This window comes from Phaenicophaeus curvirostris, chromosome 1 (genome assembly GCF_032191515.1).
Source record: "Phaenicophaeus curvirostris isolate KB17595 chromosome 1, BPBGC_Pcur_1.0, whole genome shotgun sequence".
Taxonomy (NCBI): Eukaryota; Metazoa; Chordata; class Aves; order Cuculiformes; family Cuculidae; genus Phaenicophaeus; species Phaenicophaeus curvirostris.
The window spans coordinates 138619167-138635011 of NC_091392.1; the positions used below are offsets into that span (position 1 = coordinate 138619167).

Below are 15845 nucleotides of genomic sequence, written 5' to 3' on the forward strand. Positions count from 1 at the left end.
AGTGGAGATCTTAAAAGTAAAATAAAACAAAGCAATTCAACAAGCGTGAGAATTTCAGAAGTATAGCAACAGATGTTATGTTTCTGACAGCACAGCCCTGCCATTCTCATACACTCTATAGCAAGTCCCATGACCCCACCACACAGACAAGAGTTACAAATGCTAAAAGTAGCATCACTTTTTTTCTTGCTGAATCCTCCACACACTGACAATATAAATGATGAAGGACCAAATTTAGACTTTGAATTAAAGTGATACCAAACCGTGCATTTCAATGCCTTCAAGTTAGACCTCTGGCTCCAAACAACACCAAGAAGAAACAAACCCCACAGGTCTTTAACTCCTCAAGCAGCAAATGGAAAGGTCTTTACATTAGGACTCAAAAAGCCCAGTGCATTCAGCACAGCCAGCTCACACACCAAAGAGGGAATGATGCCAGAAATCTCTTCTCTCTCACAGATTCAAATGCTGATTTGCAGCCCTGTAAACAGATACCTTCAGGAATCAAATCCATGCTTGGATCTTCTTCCTCCTCATCTCACATGCACTCTTCAAGCACCCAATTCAGCATTGCATGAGGCTTCAGCAGTTTCCACACCTGCAAAGGATGCCCCTCATTCTGCACCTCACCTTCCCAGCTCTCCTTCTTGTCCACTCAGCCTCAAATACCCCCTTCCTCTCAATCCCAGCTATTGAACCTCAGCACTTTTCCCTCAACCCCTTTCCCCTGCAGGACCCTGCTGCTGCCCACCTGGAGCACACAAGCACCCACAGTGATCCCTACCACTCCACTGGACGACCAGTCCACGCAAGCTTTTCCAATCTACGTAGTACTGTTTAACTTCAAGTACTTACTTGCAGGATGGTCACTAATTGCTGGGTAGTGTCCAGAGGAGCTCATGCCTCAAAGCACCACTAGCTTTTACAAAACAAATGTCTCTGTTGAACCTCTGTTCCTACTGCAGTCAATGCAAGCAGAAAAAAAAAAAAAGATAACCCACAATTGACTGACATCAGTTAGTTTTAACAAAAGATTAAGAGTAATTTACGTCTGGATTACAGTAGCCATGAAAAGATGTTTCCTCTTCTGGATACATTAAGTTGTAGTGCTCACCAGTGTAAAGCACAGGTTTGTACAGGCTAAAGAACATGAGCCTTTGAGCTTCTTCAACTGGTCTGGGTAGGAGGAATTTGAATACGTAGCATGGATATATTGAAAATGCACATTACCTTTCATCTTATTTAACCCACAACAGCTAAGTCTATGCCAAGAGAAATGTCAGGATCTGACACTTAACAATTGCTGCATGTTATTTTCATGGTTACTCCACCAAGTTACTCATCCTGAACAAGAAGTAATTTATTAGATTCCTTAATAAAAACATTCTTTCTTCCTGGCCTTGAAGGTGGTCTCAGTGCCCACAGCAAAAAAAAAACAGCCCAAGGAACAGCTCACCACATATCAAAATGTTTAGTCAGTATTTAACTGAGTGGTAGTCTTCAAAAACAAAGAAGAGCAAAAGAAGAGTAAGAGAGCGTTAACTTCATGGGCTCACTACAGTAATTTAAAGTATTTTCAATACCCTTTATCAAAGTGGGGACACTGGGATTTGCGAGATTTCATAAGGAAAGGCCCCTTGTTCTTCCTTGGTCAGACATCTGATCATCACACCAGCCTCCTCCTTCTACCTCCCCCTGCAAAGAAACTCCATAAATAAATAAAGTACCCAAGCTTTGCACTTAGACCACAAAACACAAGGCTTGGAGTACAATCAAAAGACAATTAATGAAGCAGCAGACACGAAAACACAGTAAATGAGACTTAATCAACTTCGTCCTTTGCGGCTGCAAATTCCATAGCAGCAACCAAAAATGAATTTGTCCTTGAAGATGATCTTACATGGCCGGAAAGGGTTGGGTTTTTTTTCACTCCTGTGAAAGAGAAACCTGTGTCAACTAACTAATCCTTTTCCAAAGTGGTTCCCACTCAGCCAGACAAAACACATGACAAGCTCCGAGAAACAAGCAGGGAAATTTTGGCCCCAGGGGAGCCAACAGGAATTAAAACCAGGGCCAAAAGAAAGCCAGAAATTAGCAAGGCATTCATCTGATGAGTTTGTGAGCTCCTACATGACAAAACTGAGTTTATTTGTTCTCAAAAATTTCCCCAAGCAGCTATGTTAGGGAATGGGGCGAGTTGTAAGATCAAATTGGAACACTAAAGAATTATTCCTTTAAAGTACCCACTGCCAGAAGAGCTTACTGTAAAATGGAAAAATGCGACCTTTAATAAAATTGTCTATAAATATACAGGCCTTTACCATGTCTCATAGTTTATTAAATTAAGACTTCTGCTATATAAAGCTGTCGTCTTTACAGAGGCAAAGCATTTGATGTTGTTTAGCAAGGGGTTAAATTAGACATAAAGAGACTGCCAGTCACCCCCAGCATGGATGAGCTTCCACCAGTTCTGAGCAGGGCAGCAAGTATCACTGTCCCTTGTAACACACTGGTATTTCAGCACTTCAGGCATACAAACACTACCAAGGTCCTCTGTGCTAGACTCAAACCCCATCAATAACCCAAAAGGGAAAACAAGAGGGGGAAAAAAAAAGATAACTTGCTTTTAAAAGGTTATCTTCTTAAAATTTCTACATCACTTCTGCTTACCTGAGGCACAAAAGCTTCTATAATCCTGTCAATCCTAGAAATTTCAGAGAAAGTAAACACAGGAGCTTAGTTTCTTCTCTTTTGTGAACTGCCATCATACAGTCAAACACACAATTCTGACTGATTAAAGCTCTACAAGCCCAGAAGAGAGCACGAACAGGCAGAGGTTCTTCAGAGAACACTAACGTGGCACCAAAACCTCAAAAAGATAGATTTAAAGATGCTTTATTATGGCCAAAAAAAGTCTGGTACAGGAGCAAAGCAGGCTCAGCTTACATAGTACTCATGAAAGTGCTGACAGTAATACCATTTCTTCAGAATTAATGACCAGTTTGATCATTATAATGTAGTTACACAAGTGCAACACCTTCAAATTGTAAGAAAAGATGGTTTCTTTAATAGAATAGGCTTAATATAGATTCCCTAAAATTAGTCCAATGAGGAAAGAAAAAAGCACTTTGAAAAAACAATTATCATAGGGTAGAAAAGGGTTAGAAAAGGATTTAAGAACAAGAGCATGCTGGTTACTTTTAAGTGTTTTGAAAGTTACTTTATGAAACCAATGCTTTGCCACTGCCCTGTTTTTCCCGCAGGTCCTCTTGATACATAAAAGTAAGGCTGCCTTTGAAACATGCTTATTATCTGTACAAAACATACATCGGCAATTGTATTTTCTTCAAGTCAAGCACACAGACTCAACTTGCTTAATCAAGCACAACTAACACACGTACAGCATTAGAGCACAGAAGTTTGTTAAATATACAAGGAAAATACTTACTACATCCATACAAGTATTCACTGAAGTGTTATATCATGAATGATTTTTTATGAACATTAGAAACTACAACTTGATCTTTCAGTGGATGACATGCATATGTAAACCCACGCAAATGTACCAGCCACAAGAAATAACACCTCACATAAAGCACTGACGAGGGAAAAGCCCCTTTTCATAAGGCCTAGTAAGCCAACACAAATCTTATTAAAAAGGAAAAAAGATCCCAAAAGGTCTGCTAAAATATTTTCTGGCCAATTGCAAATAATCTGGAAGCCCATCATGTCTGGAGCCTGGTAGAGGAGACAAATTTAATTTGACCTGGCTGATTTATAGGGTCCTGAGAAGACTGTGAGACACTCACCAGAAATGCCGTTTCGTCCAAAAACATGGAAAAAGTTGAGAAGTCAAGGCAAATAAAAGAGGGGACAGCCAACTAGAGACTACAAAGGCATCAAAGACATGGCCGGGAGAGATAAGCAGGAACTATAAATCACATTCAAGTTGTCAAGAACACTTGAGGCTCCACCCCCACCCTTTCTAATTTACTTTGGACTTTTCTTCCAACTCTTAACCCATTCATACCTCAAAAGTGGGCTGTTTAAAATGTTGAAGTCAAGCTTGCAGAAGTAAACATGCAGAAAAATTTATTTCAATGACCTTACAAAGAGAATGAAACGGCAGCTGCAATAGCTATTACACTTTAGCAACCTAAACTCACGCACACCGCTGTTTGCTGTTACACATAGAGGCTCCTGAAAATCTAGAACAAGTGCACAGAAGATGCCAAACAAAGGATCTACAGACAGCACTTAAGCCAGATTAATCCAAGTAGTTGGAGTCACAAGGTTCTGACTGACACTGAGCTGACTGTCAGTAGTGGAAGCTCTCTAATAACTTACATCCCACCTTCTAAAGTTTTACAGCATTTATGGAGGAAGAAAATGAAAACACCACTCAAAAATCTAGCGAAGAAACATACATATTCAATTTTAAGCAATAAAGGAAAGAAAGAATACATTAAATACTGATACATAAAGTAATTTTTAACCTCCTCCTCTTCCACTGAGCTCAGGTCAGAGTTTTCACATTTTAAAAGAACTGTTCCCCAGTTATTCCACCTCTGTATCAGCGTATAGACCCCATGAGAGCAAGTCAGATCTCCATCAAAATCACAGAAGCATACACAGGTGTAATCTGTTAGTCACTGGCAAAATCCTGCTCAATTGCCACTGTCAATGAACGCATCAAACACTACCTGTATTTTGATCAAAAATAAACACCTAAACACCTGAAAAATACCTGAAGAAAGAAAAACTTCAGGTTTTTTTCACACAACGTCTTTGGGAAACCGTAGCACGAGATCTCAAAAAAAAAACCCAAAGCCAACAAATAGCAGCCTTCCAGTACCTGAGGCGGGCCTACAAGAAAGCAGGGGAGGGACTTTTTACAAGGGCATGTTATGGTAGGTCAAGGGAGAATAGCTTTAAACTGGAAGGGGGAAGACTTTGATGAGATATGAGGAAGAAATTCTTCACACTGAAAGTGCTGAAACACTGGAACAGGTTGCCCAAGGAAGGTGTGGATGCCCCCTTTCCTGGAAGTGTTCAGGGCCAGGTTGGATGGGGCCTTGAGCAGCCTGGTTTGGTGGGAGGTGTCCCAGCCCATAGCAGGAGGCAGGTGGAACTGGATGATCTTTCAACACAAACCATTCTATGATTCCATGAAAAAAAACTAAAATAAAGCCACCTAAACCAATGGACACCAGTTACAAAGAGCACAGAAAACCATCCTGCATTATTTTCATTTATATAAAAAAAATTTGAATTATTTCATTCCAGAAGTTTTTTCGTTTATCTCTTTTCTTTCTGGACCCCCAAAAGTGAAGTAGCGTTAGTTAAAGAAAGCACCGAAAATTCATTTCTGCAATGCAGACAAAATATTTTGCAAAAATTATTTCCATAGAAGAATCAATACCACTAAGCAGAAATGAATTTTACTTCCTGTGTATGCCAACAGTCATTGCAATACTGTTGCTCAAAAACAAGCACCTTTAGATCAACCTTTTAGTTCCTCCGTTACTCTTAACACATTCTGTTGCAGCGCTGCAAGTTCAAATTTGTCAGGCAAAATGCTTCACTTGCTACTTAAGATTGCTCATTTCATGCTACGCTGGAAATGATTATGTTGTTAACAGAAGGAAGACTGCAACTTCATTACCAGGTTTAAACATCTGCCTTTCAGTTGCTTAAATGGCAGTCAACTTGATTTTTGTAAAAGAACGCAACTACTCTCGAATTATGCTGAAGTTGAAGAGCTGCTACAACTCTCCCAAACAAGGTTAACACTAGCAAAGCATAGCAGTACTGATGACCAGTAACCTTTACACCTTTCCTTTGTCAGCAGTCAGCATTCTCGGAAAAACACAGGAAACTATTTTCTGTGCTTGAAATCAGCATTTCTTCTTCTTCCTATAAAACAATATTTAACAAGGTTTATATTACACTTCGGAGTAATCACCCATTATCACTATTTCAGTCAATTACCTGCCGGGAAAAGAGCCCATTTGCATGAAAGTAGGAACAGGAGTACAAGCCTGTTACTCCTCTTCCCTTAAAAGAACTAATAAAAGTAGGAGAGGTATTACTTCTATCTCTCCTTCTACTGAGGCTCCTCCTCACCAGGGAATTGCTGAGCCTACCATTTTCTGGTGTGTTTCTAACTCACACACACAAATTTTGGCTCCACAAGGTTTTAGGATTGGTTTTTCTTTTCTCATTAAAGCCAAAATCTGGATGGGACATTGCACTATTTCAAGCAACATGTCCTCTACAGCCACTTTGATATCAAAGCCTGCAAATCAACACTGGAGGAATATTAAAGAAATACAAGCAGTTAAAAGCAGAACAATAAAGCCAATTAAAAAATGCAACAGAAGTTAATCATTTTTCTCAGTATCTTCATGCTCTTCAAAACAAGCATTATTTAAAAAGTGCCTGGTCTGTTAAACCAACACTCACATTTTTGAAGTGTTATAGAATCACAGAATGGTCTGAGTTGGAAGGGACTTTAAAAATCATCCAGACCCAACGCCCCTGCCACAGGCAGGAACACATCCCGCTGGATCAAGTTGCTCAAAGCCTCATCCAACCTGGCCTTGAACACTTCCAGGGATGGGGCATCCATGATCTCTCTGGCCAGCAAGTGCCACTGCCTCACTACCCTCACAGTAAAAAATTTCTTCCCAATATCTAACCTAAATCTACCCTCTTCCAGCTTCAAAATGAACGAAAGCTCAGAGTTTAGTTACAATCTTCCAACGCTCCTGAACATCCACCCTTTAGCAAAAAACCTTTTGTCTCAGACTTGTAGCAGAGACACAATTTATTCGCATGTTTAAAGAACTTCCATCATCCAGTATTACATGATACACATATATACCATAATTAAAAGCTACTTAGCACACAGGGATGTCCTATACAGGAGTTTTCCTCCTACTGTTTGATTCTGAAACAAGAGCTACCTGTATATGTAAAATATAGTTAGGAAAACACTTTGTGACACAGGTGCTTAGAATTAACTGCTTGCAATAAAGGCTCTGGTGGGTTGTTTTGCTTTGCACAGCCTAGTAAGCGGGGTACCACATGCCCTTTGGAGGATCCCAGGCATCCCAGTGGCTGCCCACCCACTGCGCAGCACTAACCTGTGGAAGCTGTTGGGCTTGCTCTGCACTGAACCACTCGTGCAAGTGTGAAACTGCTCTCCAAGACATTAACAAGAGCCTGAGTCTTTCACCAGCAAAGGCTACCACATAGAGGAGCTTTTAGCAGATATGACAGACCCTCAGAAAACATTCAAGCAAGAATGTCTTGGGGGAGGGGAGGAAAAATAAAAGAAAAGAAAGGGTGCAAGGGGGAAGCCTTGGACAGTTAGATTAGCAAAATAATAAGCAATTCCCTCAAGACTGCGTGACAAGCTTATTCATTTCAGCAACCAGTCAGGCATGTGTATAAACCTGTTTTTTAACATCTCCCTACAGCTCTAATTAAAACACAAGAAGGCATTAACAACACGATATGCTATGTTCAACATCCAATTCAATAAGCAAGAAACACAGCTCTGTAATCTAATGCTGTAACAGGTGTACTTTGAAGAAGGAAAGCACTCCAAAGTTTTCAGAGTTTAACAAGCTAAGGCAAGCATCCTGGTATCTAATCCAGGAGAAAGTTCTAACAAATAGCATTCAGCAGTCATGAGCTTATCCTCCCATCTTCTCCTGCTTCTCTGAACAGGGAGACTTAACAACTGCCAGTGGAGCCTCCACAGTCACACTCACAAGTCAGGGTCTCTTCCACTTTAAATCCAAGTAAAGTTTGTATTATAGCTCTACACAGGCGGCAGCAGCTATCGTTAGGCCTAAGATCAGACATCCCAGGCTGCTCTAATCTCCAAATTCTTGGTCTCCTGCACACTGAAATAAGATCTTAAATGCTGGAGAAGTTCAGATACCATCTACAGAATGATGAGTTGCAAGTAAATAAATACAAAAGAGCCAGTGGCCCAGGGAAACAGGGAGGTAGTGAGTAATTACACAGACATGGAAAGGCAGAGCCAGCGACGTGCAGGTCTGACACCTCTTCACAGAAGCCAACACCCAGGCTGTCACATTTTCTAAAACTTTGCCAGATACCATCTTATAGCTGAAATGAGTTGAAGTGTCAATAAAACCAGTATCTATAAACACGCTTTTCAGGGATTCTGAACATCAGATGCGCAATTGTATATAGAAGAGAGTACAAAAAAAAAAGTCATTTTAAAGCAATGGTGTAATTGATTATTTAATGTGGAGAAACGTAAAAGAAATCACCCCTCCTCCTCTTTTTATTCTAAACAGCAGCATTAAGTTAAAATCAGCTGTGCGCTAAAACACAAGATTCTATCTAGCTATCTCACTTTTCAGAGGCGCCATGAAGCCCTACAGATCTTAGGCATCTCCCACTCCCACCTGACCCAGCCTCCACCAGCACAAAACCTGCCACGGCCCTGACATAACATTTTATACATCAGCTCCTCGAGATACAAATAGCATCTGTTGGCTTCTATTACATAAATATCCCAGATAGGAGCTATTATTAACTTGTTAGTTTCCATTTTAAGTAAAGTATGTCAAAATTGCATTTATGTCTCCAATTACATGAAGCCTCAAGTGTTAAAAGCACTTCAAATCTTCAGAAGAGAAACACAACAAGATTTCAGAAGGGGTTCCCCTTTCCAGAAATGTGAAAGCCCCAGAGCTCTCTTATCTGTAGCTCCCACAAAAATCTGTGGGAGCGGGGAGAGATTAAGCTGGCAGGATCAAACAGCAAGTTTTGACCAAGTCCACTTCTATCTATAATGCAAGAAGTCATCAACCAAAAAGCAACACCACCGCCGACTTATATAAAACAGCTAGTTCTTGATTATTAAATGCATCCCGAGAATGATGCCCACACTTAAAAAAATCTTAACTTTTACATTCCAGTTGGATGTAACATTCTTTGTTATTAAATCGCTTCATATTTTCTGAAGAGCGGGCATAACACTACTCTAATAAACCTATTCAGGTAAGAGCCCCCAAAACTACAGACTGACTTCTAAAGGACACTTCAAGGGACTAAAGGAGAAGGACACACCACAGAAACCGAGGTTTACATAACATTTACATCCATGGATCTTAAAAGAAGCACTAGAAAAATGAGTACACTTTCCTACTCCAGATACATCATAGAATGGTTTAGATTGGAAGGGACCTTAAGATCATCTAGTCCCAAGCCCCCTGCCATGTGCAGGGAGACTTTCCACTAGATCAGGCTGCTCAAAGCCTCAAACATCCCAGGTCTCACTGAGCTAACTGAAAATGTAGACACCACGCCATGCTCTTTACCCTGAGGCACGATGGTCAGAAATTCATTTCAAAGACTGACATAAGTTACCTAAACAGACCACGGAGAACACTGGAGGGGTATAAAATTTTCCACTCAAGCTCATGGCAGCTCCTGTAGGGTTTAATGTCGCTTTGCACCAGCAGGTCTCACAAATCCAGCTGTTTCCACCATGGTCTTGGACACCTGCCGTCACACTAGCCAAGCATTCAGGTCCCCAGTCACAGCACCGCGCAGGGCAGCTGCAGCAAGCCTTTGGGACAAATGCTCTACACCGTTCAGCACACAGTAGCTACTCCAGTGGCCATATGCACGCATGCCTGCCTATGCATTCATGCTGTACAGGTACAAATAATATGTAATCACAGCCAAGCAGACTCTGTAAATTCTCTTCTGTAAAAGGACCACCCAGCTCCACGAAAACTACGTGTACCTTAAAAACCAAAGCAAAATCCCCACAACAATCTCAGGTGTCCCAATAAATCCCATACGCAGACTTCCTGATTTCCTGCCACAGAGAGGAAGTCCATGGAACCACAGAGAAGGAAAAAGCCAGGTTTATTCTAACACTACACTGAGAACGTCTAGCCCAGACTTGTACATTCAGAGCGGATTTTCGTGATTTTAATGAGATCCCAAAAGAACATGCATCCTTGCCAATAAATGCCACTGCATATGTTCCTGCATCAGCTCTAGAGCAAATCTTTGCTGGTACCTTCCACACCTTCGTAATACAAATAATACAAAGAAAATCCCCACATCTGCACTGATAGACCCAACCCAGGGGAATTTTTCCTCCTGGGGAAGGGAGGCCGGTTCTGTAAAAGGAACCTAGAAAGAGGAAACATTAAATGAAAGACAGGTAGTAGAAACAGCTCTCATTATTTTGATTACTTCTACTGCATACAAAGGCCAATTTTTGCAGACTTCTGCTGCTCTTCTGCATTATAAACAGGGCATGTCATGTCTAGCCTGCAGAGGTCAAAAGTTCAGTTAAAAAAAAAACCCAACACATTAAACTTTGGATCCTAAAAGCACTAACTTGCTTTTAATTTGAAAAGGCACTTTCTTGACTAAAGGGACTTCAAATCGATTTTCTCCCTTCAGTAAGCACAGGTGAAGGCTTTTCGGACATCCTCCTATGGAACTCTGTAGCAGGCTTGAAAGTTTGAAAGTCGTGCTAACGTGCCTTCCTCCTAGCTCACTCTTTTCTCTCCAAATCCATCCAGCTCTTGCATTTTCAGGTTAGCTCTCACCATCGCTAAGATACAGTCTCCCTTTGTAGAGATTTGCAGGTGTCCTCAAGATGCTCTACAGAGCAGCCCACAACAAGCACCGACATGACGTAAAAAGTTGGCTGCAGATAAAACATTCCAATAAAACATTTTGCATGCTCCAAGAGAAAACAGTTCTCTTAATCCTCCAGTTTCAGCGCAAAGGCTCTTTTACGTTAACAGAGAAGCACAACAGCTTTCAAGTTACTTGTGTATTTTAATGACAGGACTTCTAATCGCAACTGTGTTCTCCAGCATTCCCTTTCTCCTGAATATGACAAAGGCTTTAAAGCACAGCACTAATGCAGCGATATTTTAACTGAAGTACATAGTCACTCTTTAAAACAATTTGTGAACAATAGCTGAACTCTTCAAATAACCATAAGAGAACTGTAGTTAAAGGAAAAACAAAACAGAAAAAAAGAAGTGTTTATTCTTCCTGCCCAGGTGTACTTTAAGACACCCTGCACCCAATTCTGTCGCTAATCATCACAGAATTACGTGCGAGCACTACTTGTGCTCCTTCCCCAGCGGCTGTAGGTCTGTGAGACGAAGCGATGCCTTTGCAGAAAGATCACGCGAGGGAGGAAGGTTTGATTTGCAGAGGCAGAGTCCCGTTCCCACCCCTGCAGGCACCGAGGGAGAAGGTCTGGAGGAGCACGACCGGGACCTTTCCCGTGCCCGTCCCTGCAGGCACGGAGCGGGGTTAGCCAGGGGCTCTCTCTCCTCTGCCGAGGCTCAAAACTTACCTCGGCGGGGGGAAAGGCTGCGCTACCGCTTCATTGTCAAACTCGGTTCTAGCAAGTTCCTCGACAGAACGAACCGGCGGAGCGGTGCCGGGCAGCGGACAAGCCCCTGTCTGTCTGTCCGTCCGTCCGTCCGTCCGTCTGTCCGCCCGCCACGCCCAGCCGCAGGGCCCCGCCGGGGTCGCCGCCTCCTCCGGGCTGCGGTGAAACAAAAGGGGAGGGTTGGGGTGGAAGAAAAAGGCGAGAAAAGAACCCGGTGAGGAGCCCGGCGGGGGCGGCACCGGGTGAAGGGGGGCGGGTGAGGTGGGGGGAGCGGAGGGAGAGAGGGAGGGAGGGACGGGAGAAGCGCCGCAACTTTTCCCTGCGGCCGCGGGGCGCGCGAGACAAAACACCGCGCTCTCCACCTCACGGCGCAAAATAATAATAATAAATTAAATAATAAAAACAATAACAATAAATAACGATAAAATAAAAATAATAAAAGGCACCTTTTCGCGCTGGGCAGAGAAGCACAAAAGCCTCGTCGCCAGCGGGGCCGCTGCCACCCCCGCCCCGCGTACCCGCAGCCGCCGCCGCCGCCTCCTCTCGCCGCTGCTGCCGATTCCTCCCCTCCTCCTCCTCCTCTTCGCCCCGGCCTTGGCGCCAAACGCCGCCGCCTCCCGCGCCGCAGGCCCGGCGCCGCCCCCGCCCCGCCCCGCTCACCTCCCGCCGCGGCGCCGCGCCGCTCCGCCCCCGCCTCGGCTTCCTCCTCCTCCTCCTCCTTCTCCTGCTGCTGCTGCTCCTGGGCCGCGGCTGAGCGCCGGGGCTGCCGGGCCCGTCCCGCGCCGGCGCGCACCGCCCGCCCCGCCCCTTCCTCCGCCGGCGCCCCCGGCACAAGGGCCGCGATTGTAGCGCCGCGCGGGGCCCGGCCCGCCCCGCCCCTTCCTGCTGGGGGAGGGCCCGGGGCAGGGCGGAGGGGGAGGCGGGGCTGAAGGCTGAGGGACAGGGGCACCCTGAGCAAGTCTGCGGCTGACGCTGAGCTGGGTGGAAGCGTGGTGCTGCTGGAGGGCAGGGAGGCTCTGCAAAGGGATCTGAACAGGCTGAACCGCTGGGCAGAGACCAATGGGATGAGGTTTAACAAGGCCAAATGCCGGGTCCTGCACTTGAGGCGCAACAACCCTGTGCAGTGCTACAGACTAGGAGAAGTCTGGCTAGAAAGCTGCCTGGAGGAGAGGGACCTGGGGGTGTTGGTTGACAGCGACTGAACATGAGCCAGCAGTGTGCCCAGGTGGCCAAGAAGGCCAATGGCATCTTGGCTTGTATCAGAAACGGCGTGACCAGCAGGTCCAGGGAGGTTATTCTCCCTCTGTACTCGGCATTGGTGAGACCGCTCCTCGAATCCTGTGTTCAGTTCTGGGCCCCTCACCACAAGAAGGATGTTGAGGCTCTGGAGCGAGTCCAGAGAAGAGCAACAAAGCTGCTGTGGGGGCTGGAGAACAGGCCTTATGAGGAGCAGCTGAGAGAGCTGGGGTTGTTTAGCCTGGAGAAGAGGAGGCTGAGGGGAGACCTCATTGCTCTCTACAACTGCCTGAAAGGAGGTTGTAGAGAGGAGGGTGCTGGCCTCTTCTCCCAAGTGACAGGGGACAGGACAAGAGGAAATGGCTTCAAGCTCCGCCAGGGGAGGTTCAGGCTGGACATTAGGAAAAAGCATTTCACAGAAAGGGTCATTGGGCACTGGCAGAGGCTGCCCAGGGAGGTGGTTGAGTCACCTTCACTGGAGGTATTTAAGGCACGGGTGGACGAGGTGCTAAGGGGCATGGTTTAGTGATTGATGGGAATAGTTGGACTCAATAATCCAGTGGGTCCTTTCCAACCTAGTGATTCTATGATTCTGTGATCCCAGGGGACCAGAGCAAAGGTGGGGATCCGAGGGACAGGGGGATGGGGAGAGGCTGAGTGAGAGGCAGGGGGCACAGAGGAAGGAGATGGTCCTGAAGGGCTGTGGGATGGAAGGCAAAGATGGGGGGACACAAGGGACGGGGGAGGAGGGGACAGAGGTCTTGTGGGGAAGGACGGGGGCTGAGGGAGAGGTGGAGGATGGAGGAGAGGGATGGGAATCTGGGGGGCAGGGCACTAGGGGACAGGCATCTGAGGGGACCAGGTATGAGGGCAAAGGTGGGGATCTGAGGGACAGGGAGGCAGCGCCTAGCCCTCCAGTGGAGGCAGGGGCTGGGGAGGGGCAGGGGGTCTGAGAGGTGGACAGGGGGATGGGGGCTGGGGGGAGAAGATCTGGGCCCTAAAGGGGAAGGGGGGAGGCAGGGGCCAGGGGTGAAGGATCATAGAATCAGTAGGTTGGAAAGGACCCACTGGATCATCACGTCCAACCATTCCCATCAGTCACTAAACCATGTCCCTCAGCATCTCATCCACCCGTCTTTAAAACACTTCCAGGGAAGGTGACTCAACCATCAAGGATAGGGGCTCAGGGGGACCAGGGCCTGAGGGAAAGGGGGACCAGGGGGTTGAGGCCCCAGCAGGGGCTGAGGGAGAGGGCAGAAGTGGGTGGGAGCCTTGCTGCATCCCACCTGCATGCCCATCTCTGCCTAGTTCTGTGCTAAATTGAGAACATTCTACACAAGTGGCACAATGATGAGTATAAAGTCTACCTTAGGGCAGCTTTTAGCCAGCTGCCAGCGTTGTTTGGCCTGTGATGGAGTTCCCCATTGAAGGGACATTTGAAGCACAATAGGTATCATCAGTTAGGATAAACAATGGCAACAATTTGGCAAATGTCCTCTGTCCTTAGACCCCACATACATTCCCCATAATGCTATTACCAAGCATTGCTCGCATCAAACACCCCTTATTCCTTACTGCTGCAAAGAGATTTCCCAGAGAACACCTTTTGGCTGCTGCAGCCCCTTTCTGCATGCCTGTAGCAATTGAGATGCAGAAAGGCTATTGAAACTCAACAGTGAAGGAAATGGGGCCTGGACTCTGAAATCTGGGATCCAGCCCTTCTCTCTAGGTCAGGCACTGAGAAGAAAGGGCAAGAATGTAACAACAAGGAGTAGGAAGGAAAAGGAATGAACAGATGAGCACCAAGCCTGGCAGGATAGGTCAGCATGCCTGAGCTCAACTTCTGCAGGGTTTCCAGACAGCAGCTGCAGGATGAGGTGAAGCAGATGGTAAGAAAGCAGGCTCTGTTTCAGGCCAAACGGCCTATCTAGCCTCCTGCCTGCTCCTACCAAGCCACAGCACACACACACACACTCCCTGCATCAACTTCCTCCTGGCCCAAGTGGGCATCCATAGTCAGAGACTTCCTCCATGAACTCTGCAAGCCTCCAACAACTTTTTACTCAGATTTCCCAAGCAGGATGTGGCGCATATGTTTAGTAACCCTCAACAGATCACTTCTGGTCCAAGTCAGCTTTCACTGAATCCATGTAAGCTTCTGACTGTAAATCACTGCTGGCAAGGACTTCCATGGATCTACCACCTGCTGCAAAAAAAAAAAGGGAAAAAAACCAAACCCCAAAACAATCTTTTTTTCTTTTGAGTACCTGGTTAATACTCCTGTGTGTAATATGAAACATAGCTTTCTACAAATGCAGTTAGACCACAACCAAACAGTAATGCTAACACATATTACTTCCTTAACGCACCAGCGATCACCTCATTTGCCTTCTGTTCGTTGATACACATTTGCCAGGAAAACACTCTGAGCAGCTTTAGAAAACCACAACATCAAGAAAAATACGAAGAGTGCTGCCCCCACCACCACCACTTGTGGAATCCTCTGTATCAAAATGGGTGGTCTAGGCAGCAGGGCAGGCAATAGTGATCTTCAGACAAAAGATTTGAAGTCGAAAATGAAGAGAATTCAGAGTGATAAAACCAAGTTCATGTGCTACAGAAAAAGACATATTTTCTAGTCATAAAATGACTATAAGGTCTGATTGAGTTAAACTGAACAGAAACCATTTTCAAGCACCAATATCTCAATTCAGATTTTAAAGTGATTTCTACTTTTTGTGTGCACATGACACCTGCTTAGTAGAGTGTATATATAGCGTTTAAAGTATCTGTCATTCTGAAGGACAACAAAGAACATGTATTCCCATCAGTAAAGAAAACATTCCTTGAGAAGTTTCCTACCGTATTACTTTATATGTGAATGACTTAATCAGTAGCAGATGTAGCCCAGCCTGGGAAAGGTGTTGTGCAGCTATCTTCATTTCCCGTGCCTGGGATCATACTCACCTCACTGCACCTGCTGTCTTGTGTCAGGAGAAGATGACATCCAAACCTCTAGTTCTACAATAACTCCACAGTTGTACACAGTAGGCTCAGGGCCAAAAGATAGGGAACACCAGGGAAAAAACTATGATGGAAAGTCTGTGGGGCTACTAATTACAATAAATGCTTTTCCGTGCAAATAATTTTTGTTATCTCATCCTGTGTAACTTTTACCAGA

General features: G+C 45.1%; 1 protein-coding gene across 1 annotated transcript in view; it reads right to left on the reverse strand.

Annotated features, from left to right (window-relative positions):
- JADE3 (jade family PHD finger 3) overlaps positions 1 to 11518 on the reverse strand; it is a 70412-nt gene extending 58894 nt beyond the window's left edge. The window contains exon 1 of the mRNA XM_069876076.1: positions 11390 to 11518. The gene's annotated coding sequence lies outside the window, so the exon portion shown is untranslated. The remainder of the gene's footprint in view (positions 1 to 11389) is intronic.
- Between the last annotated feature and the right edge of the window lie 4327 nt (positions 11519 to 15845).